At 57.5% G+C, this 12,803-nt stretch overlaps 1 long non-coding RNA gene across 1 annotated transcript; it reads right to left on the reverse strand.

The window, feature by feature from the left end:
- Window positions 1–1,908: 1,908 nt before the first annotated feature.
- LOC118550386 (uncharacterized) lies at window positions 1,909–6,998 on the reverse strand. Its single transcript, XR_004924535.2, has 3 exons — window positions 6,134–6,998; window positions 5,058–5,166; window positions 1,909–2,525 (listed from the first exon to the last, which is right to left on the reverse strand). It is a non-coding gene; the product is annotated as an uncharacterized LOC118550386 (long non-coding RNA).
- Window positions 6,999–12,803: the final 5,805 nt, after the last annotated feature.

Genomic DNA, 12,803 nt, shown 5'->3' on the forward strand with positions numbered 1-12,803 from the left:
CACGTGCAAAGGTCCTGTGGTGGGAGGGAGGGTGGTGGTGCTTTCAGGACCTGAATGGTGGTCCCTGAAGCTGGGTGGACACTGAGGGGAACGGAAGAAGCTGGAGGGGATGAGAGGGGTTGAGGATGACCTCAGGGTTGCTGGTGGAGGTGAAGCCTCCAGTGCAGTCAGTCATGACCTGGGAGCCAGGTTTGGGGGGAAGGTCGTGACCGCCAAGGTCACGTCTCTGTGGTCTTTCCCTTCTGACCTTTCAGATGTAAGAGGTTTCTTCTTGCCTTTTCATCTAGTATCTTCTCCACCCCTCCCCTGCCCCTAAGGGTCAAGGAAGAGAGAGGACCAGAGAGGGAGTGTGGGAGTGTGATTTCCCAAGGCCACACAGCGAGCTTGGGCAGAGCTGGAGGCAGCTCCCGGAGCGGGGCCTTCCCTCCACATTGTCACCCGCTGCGCCCCGGACATCGCAGCCACGGGCGAGGTCCCCGCTCTCCCGACTCTGCCCTGCAGGCCACGGCCCACGGCTCCATCACCCCCTGAATGAATAGCTGAAGACACACTGTGTTTAAGGAGTCGGTTTTTCAAATGGTTCAGAAAGAAGTTGATAAATGGGTCCTGTCCTTTCCTGGGAGATTTTAGATTGCCTTTTTCTTTATTACTTTTATTCATCTTTTATGGCTGTCTCTCTGACACACAGATTCCCCGTGTCCCGTGGTGGCCGGAGGTCCCGTGAAAACCGCTCCCGCAGGGCTGAGGGCACCTGTCCGGGGGTGGCCCCGGGCTGCCCTGCAGGGCTGGTGCCGGGAGCTGTGGCAGCGCGGGGCTCCTTGCCTCACCCTCCGCAGGCAGCCCTGGGACTTGCCCTCCAGTTGGGGGGGTTGGTGAGCTCCCCGTCCCTACAGGTCCCCAGAACCTGGGCAACGCTTTGCGGGAACCAAGGCTTGGAGCGCGGGACTGGGGTCATGACCAGGACTTCAGCTCTGTGCCCCTCCCCACCCCGTCCTTCATAGACTTGGGGGTCGGGGTTAAGGAACCAGCAGTTACCATATGAGTGGGGGCCTTCAGGGTCCGATTCACCCCCTCCATTGCCAGTTCCAGCCCCATCTCATCCCAAGGCTGAGGCTGTGCTTTCCCATTTCACGGAGGAGGAAGCTGAGGCTCTGAGAGGTTCAGTGAGGCACGAAGCGGCAGGGACGGCATTTTGACCCAGGCCCACCTGTTTCTTTCTCCAAAGCTCGACTGTCGCCAAGAGAATAAAGCTGTTCGGAAGTGAGCGCTCCCCTCGTGCCAGGCTCGGAGCACAGCGTTTCCTGTGCTGACTCCCAGCTCACCCGGACCAGGGCCTCCACCACTTCTCAGATGAGGAAACTGAGGCTCAGAGAGGTTAAGCTATTTACCTGAGGACACAAAGCTGGTGAACCCTGGAGCTGGGGTTCAATCCCAGGTCTGTCACTGCAGTCTGTGCTGTAACCACTGCACCATACTGCCTTCCCCCCAAAGTTCTTCTTGGGGTCCCCCCAGCTCCTCCACCCTGACCTTTAGACCAGCTAGGAAAGGTCCTGACCCCAGGATTCATTAGCATAAGAAATGGGTCATAAAATTCTAGAGGGTGAGGAGTACTTTATTTACTTTCATCTCTTCTGTCCCTTAAGAATTACTGAATGAGTGAGTGAATGAATGAATACAGTTTCTCTGCAGCCTGGCAGAGGTGGTTAGGCAGGTAGGAGGTGATCAGGCAGATGGGAGGCTGGAAGGCAGGTAGGAGGCTGAAAGGCAGGTAGGAGGTGATAGGCAGGTAGGAGGTGATCAGTCGGTGGGAGGCTGGAAGGCAGGTAGGAGGTGATAGGCAGGTAGGAGGTGATCAGACAGGTGGGAGGCTGGCAGGCAGGTGGGAGGAGGGCAGGCAGGTGGGAGGTGGGCAGGTTTGTAGAAGAGGGGTAGGTGAGTGAAGGCCTGCCCTTCCATCACCGGCAGTCCCAATGCCCGGCTCCATCTGAGGTCCTGTGGTCCCCTGGGGAGAAGGATTCAGTCACTTCCTTAGGGAGCCCACCCAGGGCCCCACCTCCTGAGCTCCTTCCTGTCTCGCCTGATTCCCGTTGACCAAGAGCGAGTGAACGGGTGAATGCAGGGGCGGTAGGTAGTATTTCCGGCAACCACCCAGGCTGTCGATGTGCGTGGAGTTATTCCCACTGCAGCCCGCATCTCACACCTTTGCCTTTCTCCTGCAGACACCTGAGCTCCTTGGCAGCTGGTCCTGGGTCCAAAACCAGGAGGCCTCACTGGGTCCCAGCTCCATTTCTGAGTCCAGCTTCCGCAGGGGAGCGAAGGCCTCAGGGACCCTGGCGGGCCGTCCACTTCGGCTGTGGCTCCTGCTCAGCTGCCCGCTCTTTAGGAGATCTAAGAGTTTCTCCAAGTGCACGTGCCAAACTCTGCCTCGGAACAACCAAGCTGGGAGCTCGCACAAATGCAGATTTTTGGGCCTGGCTCCAGGTTGCTGATTCGGAATCTCTGGAAACAGGCCAGAGAATGTGCACCTTTAAGAAAATTGAGACCCTAGATCAGGCTGACAGAAAGGCTGGCGTGCGGGACCGAGCGCTGTGGCAGAACCTGATTGTGATCCGGGCATTCGGGAATTGTTCCAAGTCCACTAACCTCCGCCATGTCCAGCCCACATACCTCTGCCAAATGCACACCAAACCAGGCTTTGTCCTGCCCTGCCTGAAGTCCACACCCTGTGCCCCAGGACCTTTGCTTCTGTTGTGCCTACCAGTTCCGCTATCTTTGCGTATCTCTATTCTGCCAGTCCTTCAACATCCAGCTCAAAGGCTGCCTCCTCCTGGAAGCCTTCCCTGATCCCTCAGATGGTAGCCATTTATTTATTTGTGTCTTTGCTCTATGTATTCCTCACACATTTATTTAACTCTTCCTTTAATCCAAGGTTTGTACTTAAGGTACCCTTTGCCTTGTCTCCGTGTCTTCACTGCATCATCTTTCATGTATTCACCAGGTACCGCCTTGGCCCGAGAGTGGAATAGAGTAGGCATGGTCCCAGGCTCCATGGTGCCCTCACTCCCGAGAATATAGTTCTTTAGTTTCTTATCTTGTCCGCTCTGTTGATGCTGAGGCTCCCAGGGGAGAGGGGCCATACCTGACTCATCTCCAAGCACCAGGGTCCCCAGCCTGGGGCCCAAGACCCACAGGAAATGCAGCAAATAATGGGCATTGCCACCCCCCCCCCAGGGCTGCCCTGCTTGATCACCTGCTTCCAAAGCCCCATGATGGGGGCTCCTGGGCATCAGAACCGTCAGCTGGTCTGTCCCTAAAGGAGATGCTAAAAAGGTTGCTCCTTCTGAGGAACACATCCCTTTGGGCCCCGAAGTCTGCTCCTGTTTCCAGAGGCCCCTGGGAAAGGCCACCATCTTACCCCAAAGCCTATGTGAGCTGCTGCCCCGTGGGGACTGGGGGCAGGTGTCCAGGAGCAAGGAGTTGGTCCCAGAGGTGGGGTTTGGTGAGGGTGGGGGCAGGGGGTGGGGAGGAGGGAAGAGGACGCTAATGATGCTGACTCTAACTTACACAGGCTGATGCTCAACGTGCACTGGGGCCGTGGTCCTAAGCTCTCTCCCTGTACTGACTTGGTCCTCGTGGCAGCCATGTGAGCCAGGCGCTCTTGTCGCGTCACTTTTCGGAGGAGGAAACGAAGGCACAGGATGGGTAAGTAGCAGAGTGGGACTTTCATCCAGAGCCTGGCTCTGAAAGGAAAGGAACACAGCCCACTGTGCTGCCTGCCTCGGGCCCCAGGCGGGAGGTGACGGGCCTGGGCGCCTTGCACACTGACATTGACAGGAGCACTCAGGTCTCTCCAGGGGGAAGGCGCGGTTCAAGGGCATAATCGTCATCAGGGAGAGGCGGCAGAATTGCTCTTGGTGCAGCTCATATACGTCAATATGTCATTCGCTTACAGGGTCTGGAGATGCTGCGGTGGGGAGGGCAGGGTGAGCCTGTGACCCCACTTGGTGTCCTCAACAGCTGGGGAGACCCTGAAGCTGCATTTATCAGAGAGAGGGCGGGGGTTGGTCCTGGTCGGGTAGAGGCGGGGAAGAGTTCACTGTCACGCCGTGAAGTCGCCCTCCCACTTGGGGACAGTGGGGGAGGATGGGGGCGCGCTGCCAGGTCCCCGGCAGCCCTGCTTGGCAAGAAGGCCCAGCCTGAGCTCCCCCTGAGCTGGTCTAACCGAGATCACCTGCTGGTAGAGTCATATAGATTTGAGTTTTAGTCCTGACGCTGTCCCTTGTCAGCCGTGTGGTTTCCACATCACCTCTCTGGTGGTCTCTGTTTCCTCCTTTATAAAGGAAGATGAATAAAACCTCACTTCACAGGGCTGTCCAAGAATGCTCACGAAGAGGGCGCCTGGGTGGCTCAGTTGTTAAGCGTCTGCCTTCGGCTCAGGTCATGATCCCGGGGTCCTGGGGTCGAGTCCCACATCGGGCTCCCTGCTCGGCAGGAAGCCTGCTTCTCCCTCTCCTACTCCCCCTGCTTGTGTTCCTGCTCTCGCTATCTCTCTCTCTGTCAAATAAATAAATAAAATCTTTAAAAAAAAAAAAAGAATGCTCACGAAGAGCTGGGCCTGGGTCCTGAAAACAACGCCCAGTGGGTATTGGGGGAACGTTAGCAGCTGGGCATCCCCTTGCTGGGAGGAGGTACGTCGGGGTTGGGGTGGGGGCAGTGAGGGAGCCTGGAAGGAGAGGGAGAGGGGTTCACAGTGTCAGGAAGTGGGCACTATCCATAGACTCTCCCACCAAATCCTACTAACTCTTTCAGGCTGATACTGTTATTAGCCCTAATTTACAGATGTGGACACAGGCTCAGCCAGATGAAGCCCGAAGTCCCAGGGCTAGTAACCGGCCACAGCCAGGATAGGGAGCTCGGTTTGCCAACTCCAAAGTCCCCATCCTGCAGATGCGCCTCCCGGGTCTACGTGGGTGGTCCCAGGGACGGGGTGGGGACCTCCCATGGTCCGCTGGGCCTCCTCAGCCCTCCTGGGAGTGTTTATGCGGACACATCATTACCTGGTGTAATTAGTCCTAACGAGGATTGAGGATCCGTCACTGATCAGGAGCAGAGTCTGTCACCAATCTGGGACTTCTCCTCGCGGCTTTCCCTGTGGCCCAGCAGTGCCTGCGCAGAAGGGGACCAGCACGCCCAGCCCGTCAGAGGCCGGCTCTGGTGACCAGAAGGTGTGGCCCAGCCACCTCCCTGACCCCTCCCCAACCTGCTCTGTCCTCAGCTCTGCCTGTTTGAGTCCCCCAGGCCCTCAGGCTCGGGGACCCCCTTCACTCTCCCTCCTTCCCCGCCTCCCCTCCCCTGGCTTCCCCTGTTTACTCTTGGTCATGTCCCTGTGGACCCCTGAGAGGCCCTTCCAGTCCCCTCCCCTCCCATGGTCATCTGGGGCCTTGACGGCTGAGACCCCCGGGGCCCTTAGCGGCCTCACCTCTCGCCAGCCATGTGATCGAGAATGAGCTATCTATCTTTCTTTCTTTCTTTTTTTTTCCCTTTCTGAGCTTCGGTTCCCGACATCTCAAATGCGGGTCGTGACACCTGCCTCACAGAGGCTGGGTTACAAGGAAATGAGAGATGTATGTGAAGTGCTCCGCAGACGCCTGGCACGCAGTATCTGCTCGGGAAGTGGCTCCCCGGGCCTGTCATCCCTTTCCCCAGGCGCTACCCATACCCCAGTATTTCAGACTGTTGGAGGCATCCGAAGTGCAAACTGAAGCTAGCGTGCCCAGCCCCCGATGACCCATCCACAACTGTCTGTACAGCTCCATCCTCTTTAGACCCTCACCCTCACCCCCACTGAGCTACAGGCTTTCCAGAACACTCGCCAGTCCTCAAGAGTGCCTCATACTTTGCTCAAGGTGCATCCTCTGTATGGAATTAGCCTGACCTGCTGCTCTGACCATGAGCCCAGAGCCTAACCCCACTTTCCCTCTGGGTCCAGCTCTAAGCACACCCTCTCCAGGAAGCCTTCCAGGATGCCCCAGAAAATCAGACCTTCTCCCTCCTGTGAAGTCCTGTGCCTCCCAATGTAGACACCCCTTGTCTTTACCAGCCACCTCTCTTTGGGTATGGGTCTGACTTCTACCTTTGCTCAAGCTGCAGCTCCATCCAGCCGGAGAGTGAAGGCCACACAGGGCTCTGGACACAGCTCAGGGCTGTGGTCCTGAGTATCCCACCCTGGGCCAGTCCTGGGCAGGCTCAGTGTCCACGCTGTACCCCTGCCATGCCCTGTGCTCTGGGCAGGCCTCACGTGAGCCCTCGGCGGCGTAACACGTGGTCTCATGATTCCAGCATCTATGATTCCTGGAGTCTGGGCTTCTCAGGGTCTGCGGGTCTCAAACACGCCCCTTCTGTGGTCTGCAGACTCGCCGGTGCTCTGATTGTGGGAATTGGTGGGTCTAAGCCGCTCTGGTGCTGTGAGTAGGGGAATCCGGGAGGGTGGGACGCTGGATGCTAAAGTCTACACTTTGTTTCTGAAGTGGACACTTTGGTGAGCTGAGATGATGTGACCTTGAGGGTTGGTGAGTCACGGTGCCCTCAAACACCCCGAGAGCTGACTTGGTGCCTGTCTGCATCTGGGCCACCTGCAGTAGTGAATGGGTTTGAATCTGGCCCCACCACTTAACAGTTGTGTGAACTTCGATGCTTTGAGCCTCAGTTTCCTCATCTGTGTAATGGGGTTGATGACAGCAGGCGGTTGTGACGCCACCAGAGGCCTGCTCTGTGTCCGGGTTGCTGTGACGGGTGCTGAGGAACGGACAGCGGGGCCATGCGGGTGAAGGCGCGTACACAGGACCCCGGCGGTGGGCCTGCCTCTGCAGAGCGGTGCAGGGCTCCCAGGGGGGCAGGCGGAGGACCAGGCGCACTTCCTCCCCTCCAGGTGGGATGTCAGCAGTCAGCCTGAACTTGGGGTTCAGATCAGTGCTGTCCAATAAAAATATCATTTTGTAGTAGTCACATTACGAAAGTTAATAAAGTGAAATTTACTTTAAGAATGTGTTTTATTGAACCTAATACATCATTTCAACTTGTAATAATATTAGACTATTAATAATGAGAGAGTGTGCATTTTATCCATACTAAGCCTTAAAAATCTGGTGTTTTTAGGCTCACAGTACACCTCCGCTCCAGCCGGCCAGGGGCTACCGTGCGGGACAGCCCCGGCCGGTGTCGGCAAAGGCCCTGCATCCACGTAAGAAACGGGCTGGGTCGTCCTGACGGCAGAGGTGCGGCCGGGTGGGCCTTCCCTGTCTGTTTACCTGCGTAGCGCAGCCCTTCTGAGCCTAAGTTCTCAGGGACCTGGGCTTTCCTCAATTCCAGGCCCAGCCTCTTCTCGGAAGGTGACCTTGGACAAGTGACTTTAAGGTCATGGGAAGATTCAATGAGATGATGCCAGTAAAGCACTGTGCCTGTCACTCGGCAAATGGTGGCCCCGGTTACAATGTATTGTTTTTGTCACGCTGCCGCCTCCGCAGGGCACTGACCCGTCCCCGTGAGTGTGTCTCCACCTGCCAGACGCTCGGCGCCAGCCTCCGCCGGCTGGACTGGTGGACGGCAGGTGCGCAGGCTGTGGGCACGGTCCCACCGCCTGGCAGGAGCTCGCCTCACAGACGCACCAACACCAACTGTCACCAGCTTGACCCCAAGACCTGCCCTTTACTGCCCACCTGCCCCTACTCACTAACCGCTGTCTTATATCTTTCCTTAGGCTCTTCTCTCTGGCCTACCCCTTAACTCGGGCAAATGAAACCCGAAACCAGCCCTCGGCTGATGGTGCCGGCCTTGCCAGACCTCCCACCGGCCCAGACCACTCAGACCCTGTGTGATAAACCGTGACGGACGCCTGTGTGCATGGACCATGGGGTGACCTCATTATAATCATTATTATAATTACCTTTACCTCATTATAATACTAAAATCTCTACCCAAAGAGGAGCCTCAGCCTCATTTACATAACATACAATGTGTGTCTAGGCAGGTTTCCTCCAGGCACATGGGTGACACCCCCCCACATTTAATGACAAGGCTTCCCTGTCTAAATACTCATCCTAACCCTAAACAAAAGGTACCTACTCACCCGCTTTTGGGGAGTCATGGCTTTGGAAGCTTTTCCACGTGATCCACTTACTTGCCCCAAATAAGTTTTTCCTTGTGTGACAACTCATCTGGTGTAGTTTCTGTGACTCACAAGGAGCGAACTCATGTTGGTTTGGTTACAGAATCACACCTGGGCCCAGTAGACACGGATCACACCTGGGCCTAGCAGACACAGATCATGCCTGGGCCCAGGAGACACGGATCATGCCTGGGCCCAGGAGACATGGATCACGCCTGGACCCAGCAGACATGGATCACACCTGGGCCCTAGGAGACACGGATCACGCCTAGACCCAGCAGACACGGATCACACCTGGGCCCAGGAGACACAGATCACACCTGGACCCAGCAGACACGGATCACGCCTGGGCCCAGCAGACACAGATCACGCCTGGGCCCAGCAGACACGGATCATGCCCGGGCCCAGGAGATACGGATCATGTCTGGACCTAGCAGACACAGATCATGCCTGGGCCCAGGAGACACAGATCATGCCTGGGCCCAGGAGACACAGATCATGCCTGGGCCCAGGAGACATGGATCACGCCTGGGCCCAGGAGACACGGATCATGCCTGGGCCTAGGAGACACGGATCATGCCTGGACCTAGCAGACACAGATCACGCCTGGACCTGGCAGACACAGATCACGCCTGGGCCCAGGAGACACGGATCATGATTGGGCCCAACAGACACGGATCACACCTAGACCCAGCAGACACAGATCACGCCTGGGCTCAGGAGACACAGATCATGCCTGGACCCAGGAGACACGGATCACGCCTGGGCCCAGGAGACACGGATCATGCCTGGGCATAGCAGATGGAACGTGTCTGGGCCAAGCAGGCAGGCTTCTAGCCCCAGGCCAGGCTCTAACCACGGCAGACCCTGGTGTTAGCGACAGCCCCTCCAGGCGTCTGCTTCTAGCTTGGAAAATGGGAGGGTAAGATGAGGTGACCTTTGAAAGCCGCTTGCCGTGCAAACACACGGTGAAAGTGACAGCATTTATAAAGGGCTGGAGCCATGTTTCCGGAGGGCAGCCTCACACTGGGTAATGGGCTAAAGTGTGTTTGGGGCTTGGCTCTGCCTTGCGTGACTGGCAACCACGGATGAGCCTTGGGCTTCCACCTCTGTGAGAAAGGTGGCAGTAATAACACCCGCCTCTGTGGTTTTGTGATTTCTAAATGGGATGATGTGAGTAAGCTACTTAGCACTGTGTCCCTTGGGACACAGCTCAATACCGCTGTTTGCTGTTTCCACTGAACGGGCAAATAAGGGCTCCCTGGTGACAGGCTCCTCGCTCCCAGCTGCCCCTGCCTTGGAGACTGATGGCAAATTTGGAGTCTCCAGTGAGAGTCCTGTATGACCGACCTCGCCTGAAATAAGCTGTGGGGGTGTAAGGGGGTGTAGGGTGAGGGGCCACGCTGCTGCCTCCCTCTGAGGCTCTGAGGGCCTCACCAAGTCACAGAGGGGCCCATCAAGGCCACGGGTAACTAGCTCATCTCTGCTGCCTGTCTGGCCCCGGCACTGACTTCCATGATCCTGAGCACAGAGCTGCATTCCTTCCCCACAGCTCGCTGCCCACTATCCACCCATGACCCTGCAGGAATTCGGACAGTGGTCACACTTCAGGGGATGGCGGGCAGGGCAGCCCAGAGAGCCATGGAAGTGGGCGGGGTGGGGTGGGACAGGCCTGGGAGGGTCTGGTCAGGAAGAGAGTCCCTGCCTGGGGGTCCAAGTGGGGTGTGGACACGATGGTGCTGCATCAGACACAGAAGCAGAAGCCTAGAGGGGAAGAAGTGGGCTGCAGGTGGTAACAGACAGACTGGAGAACGTCTGCTCCTCCCATGTTACTCCCCCCAGAGAACAGACACCAGATAGCTGCCGATGACCAGGCCTGTCCTGGGGTGACTCAGGACCACCCTACCTGACCCGCCCACGCTCCGTCGGTGTTCAGGGCTCCCTGCCCCCTGACCATGGCTTCTGATTTCTGCTTCTAGCCATCCACCGTCCATTGGTCACCACCTCCAGGGACCCAGTGAAGGACCCCGATTCATCCGTTCAACAAACATCTCTCCTGGGCCCCCTACATGCCAGGGTCTGGCCGGGGCTCTGGGGGCATGATGGTGGCACGGCTTCTGCTCACACACTGCTGGTGGGGAGTCACTCGCTCGCTCATTCAACTCCCTCCCTCTCTTCCATCCATGAGGCAGGAAGGTAACAGGACCAGACCCCACACGCGTGCGTCCAGTGCATCCACAGTCACACTTACCGGGGCCCCGCACCTGCGAGCAGGTGCACGGCTGCCGTGTGACGCGCCGTCCCCTGCGCCCACGTCCGCCCGGCGCCACCCGCTCGGCGCCTGGAGCCGCCCTGCTTCTTCCCCGCTTTGAGGCCCCCAGGAAATTGGACAATGAAGAACCGCTAAAACAGAGTCACAAACACTAAGATATAGCTGCAATATTTACATGGTACACATTTCCACCTTCATCCACAAACGTATGAAGTGTGATTCACCAGGTAATCACAAAGTTTATTTTGAAAAAGCCCATTCCTTCCGCAGGCGAGGCCGAGTAGACAGGAACCAAGACGTAATTTGGAGGCTGCTGGTGGAGGGCTTGTCTTTCTGCCTGTCCCCGTGGCCCGGGGCCTGGGAGGAATCTCTTTTAGACACAGTGTCGGGGGCACATTGGAGGCCTTGAAGAATGTGGGGACTGCACACACACACACACAACCGCTCCCGTGTGCACACGCTCAGCCCTTGGCCGGGAGGCAGGGGGTTGACTGATTTGAATGTTGCCGGGGCCACTGGAGATGTGGTGCTTGCATAGAGGAAGCTGCCACCTGTCGTCCTCCCCGACTCTGAAAACAGGGTGGCTCTGACCCTGTTTGGGGTTGGGGAGGGAAGCCGACCTGGAGAGTGTTCCAGAGGCATTCTGCGAAGTGAGGGTCCTGGGCAGGTCAGTGGCTGCTTCTTGAGGTCCTGCTGTGTTCACCCCTTACAAAGCCCCTGAAAGCGAAGGCAGGGGCAGGTGTCATTCTCACGCCACGGGCTGGGGGCCAGAGGGACGTGCTGGGCTTGCCAGCGGGAGGGCAGCTGCTGGTCGGCCGTCAGGCCGGTTGACTCTATGACCGGCCAGGACGCCACAGGCCCGGGCTGCAGGCAGGGCACCATGGGAGGGCTGGGAGCCCAGGGTGTGGGGGTAACAGGTGGGGAGGTGGGGGCCCAGTGGGTACTCAACGGCACCTGTCTTCTGCGGGATGGAGACAAGCTTGGGAAACGTCCTGGTGGGGCCAGCCATTGTTAGTGTGATGACTACTGATCTGACCACCGCTCCTGGGGAGGGCCCTTCTTCCTCCTCCCCCTCCCCTCCTCCTCCTCGTCCTTGTCATCGTCACTGCCGTCACTGTCAGTTTCCCTCGTTACACTCGCCACCTCACCGTCACCGTCATAATCGCCACCATCCCAGCCACCCCTTCGTGAGCATCACCTCGCACTGTGGGCTCGTGCAGGTAAAGCTCATCCAGCTTGTTCTCACAGACAATCCCTGAGGTCGGGGGGTGAGTGACTACTGCCAGTCCCACACTGAGGTAAGCCCTCGGGAACCGTGTGGACGAAAGCAGGTGACCCGGGAAGTCTGCTTTCGAGATGGCTTTGAAAGGCAGAGCAGGTGACAGAGGGGACACTGAGGCCTGGAGCAGAAGAGCAGCTGGCCCCAGCCTCAAACTCCGGCAGGTCAGGGCTCTGCATGCTGGTTCCCCAGGGTGACCTTGAGGGCGGGGGTGGGGGGGTGCGGCAGACACGAGGAGGCCCAGGCAGGGGCTCGGCCATGGCCACCTCTGCCCGCCCCGCCACAGGCAATCCTCCAGGGGAAACAAAGGACTTCCCAGTTTTGCCAGAAACTCCCCTCTACTAAGTTAAGCAGTTAATAGAATTCTCCTGGTGGAAGGTGTTTTGTTTAATACCGAGATCTCCCCTGTCTGCTTGGACAAATGAATTCTGTCAAATCTCTTGAAGCCAACTGTCAATGTAAGGCATTTGGGGGGAGGCAGGTCTCTTACCCTGATGGCAAAATTCATTTGGAATGATTCTTTAATCCAGTGTCCCTGGGAAACCTGGATGGGAATTTTCGAGAGCCCTTGGCCCTGATCAGTTTCTTCCCACTCCTTGCTCCCTCCTCTCTTGTTGTGCCCCCCTGCTGCCCCCCTCCTAGTGCCCCCTCCTCTTACACCTTCAAAAAGTAACACAAAGAATCACAGTTGGCATGATTGTAGCCACTGTTTTCTCACAGCACCTTTCTCACAGTAGAGAGAAAATGACAGAGCACGAAGCCTGGGGAGAGAGGTGCTCGCTGTCAGAGGCTCAGCAGCCCAGGGGAGGCCTGCACGCGGGGTCAGCGGGGGGATTCACGGACCTGGCAGCTGTGGTCTGTGCAGCAGGGCGGAGAGGCAGGGGGCATCCGGGAGAAAGACACAGCCTCATTCCCCCTGAGGAATCTTCTTCTCTAGTCTCTGCGTTCCATTCTGCACTCTCTCCATCCCCCACAGCTATCCACATGCCAGAACCTCATCCTGCACTTGGGCCCAGCACTTCACAGTACAAAGCATCTCCACCTTCACTATGATCATTTATTTATTAACCGTTCTTTCCTTCATCCCT

This window comes from Halichoerus grypus, chromosome 5 (assembly GCF_964656455.1).
Source record: "Halichoerus grypus chromosome 5, mHalGry1.hap1.1, whole genome shotgun sequence".
Lineage (NCBI taxonomy): Eukaryota > Metazoa > Chordata > Mammalia > Carnivora > Phocidae > Halichoerus > Halichoerus grypus.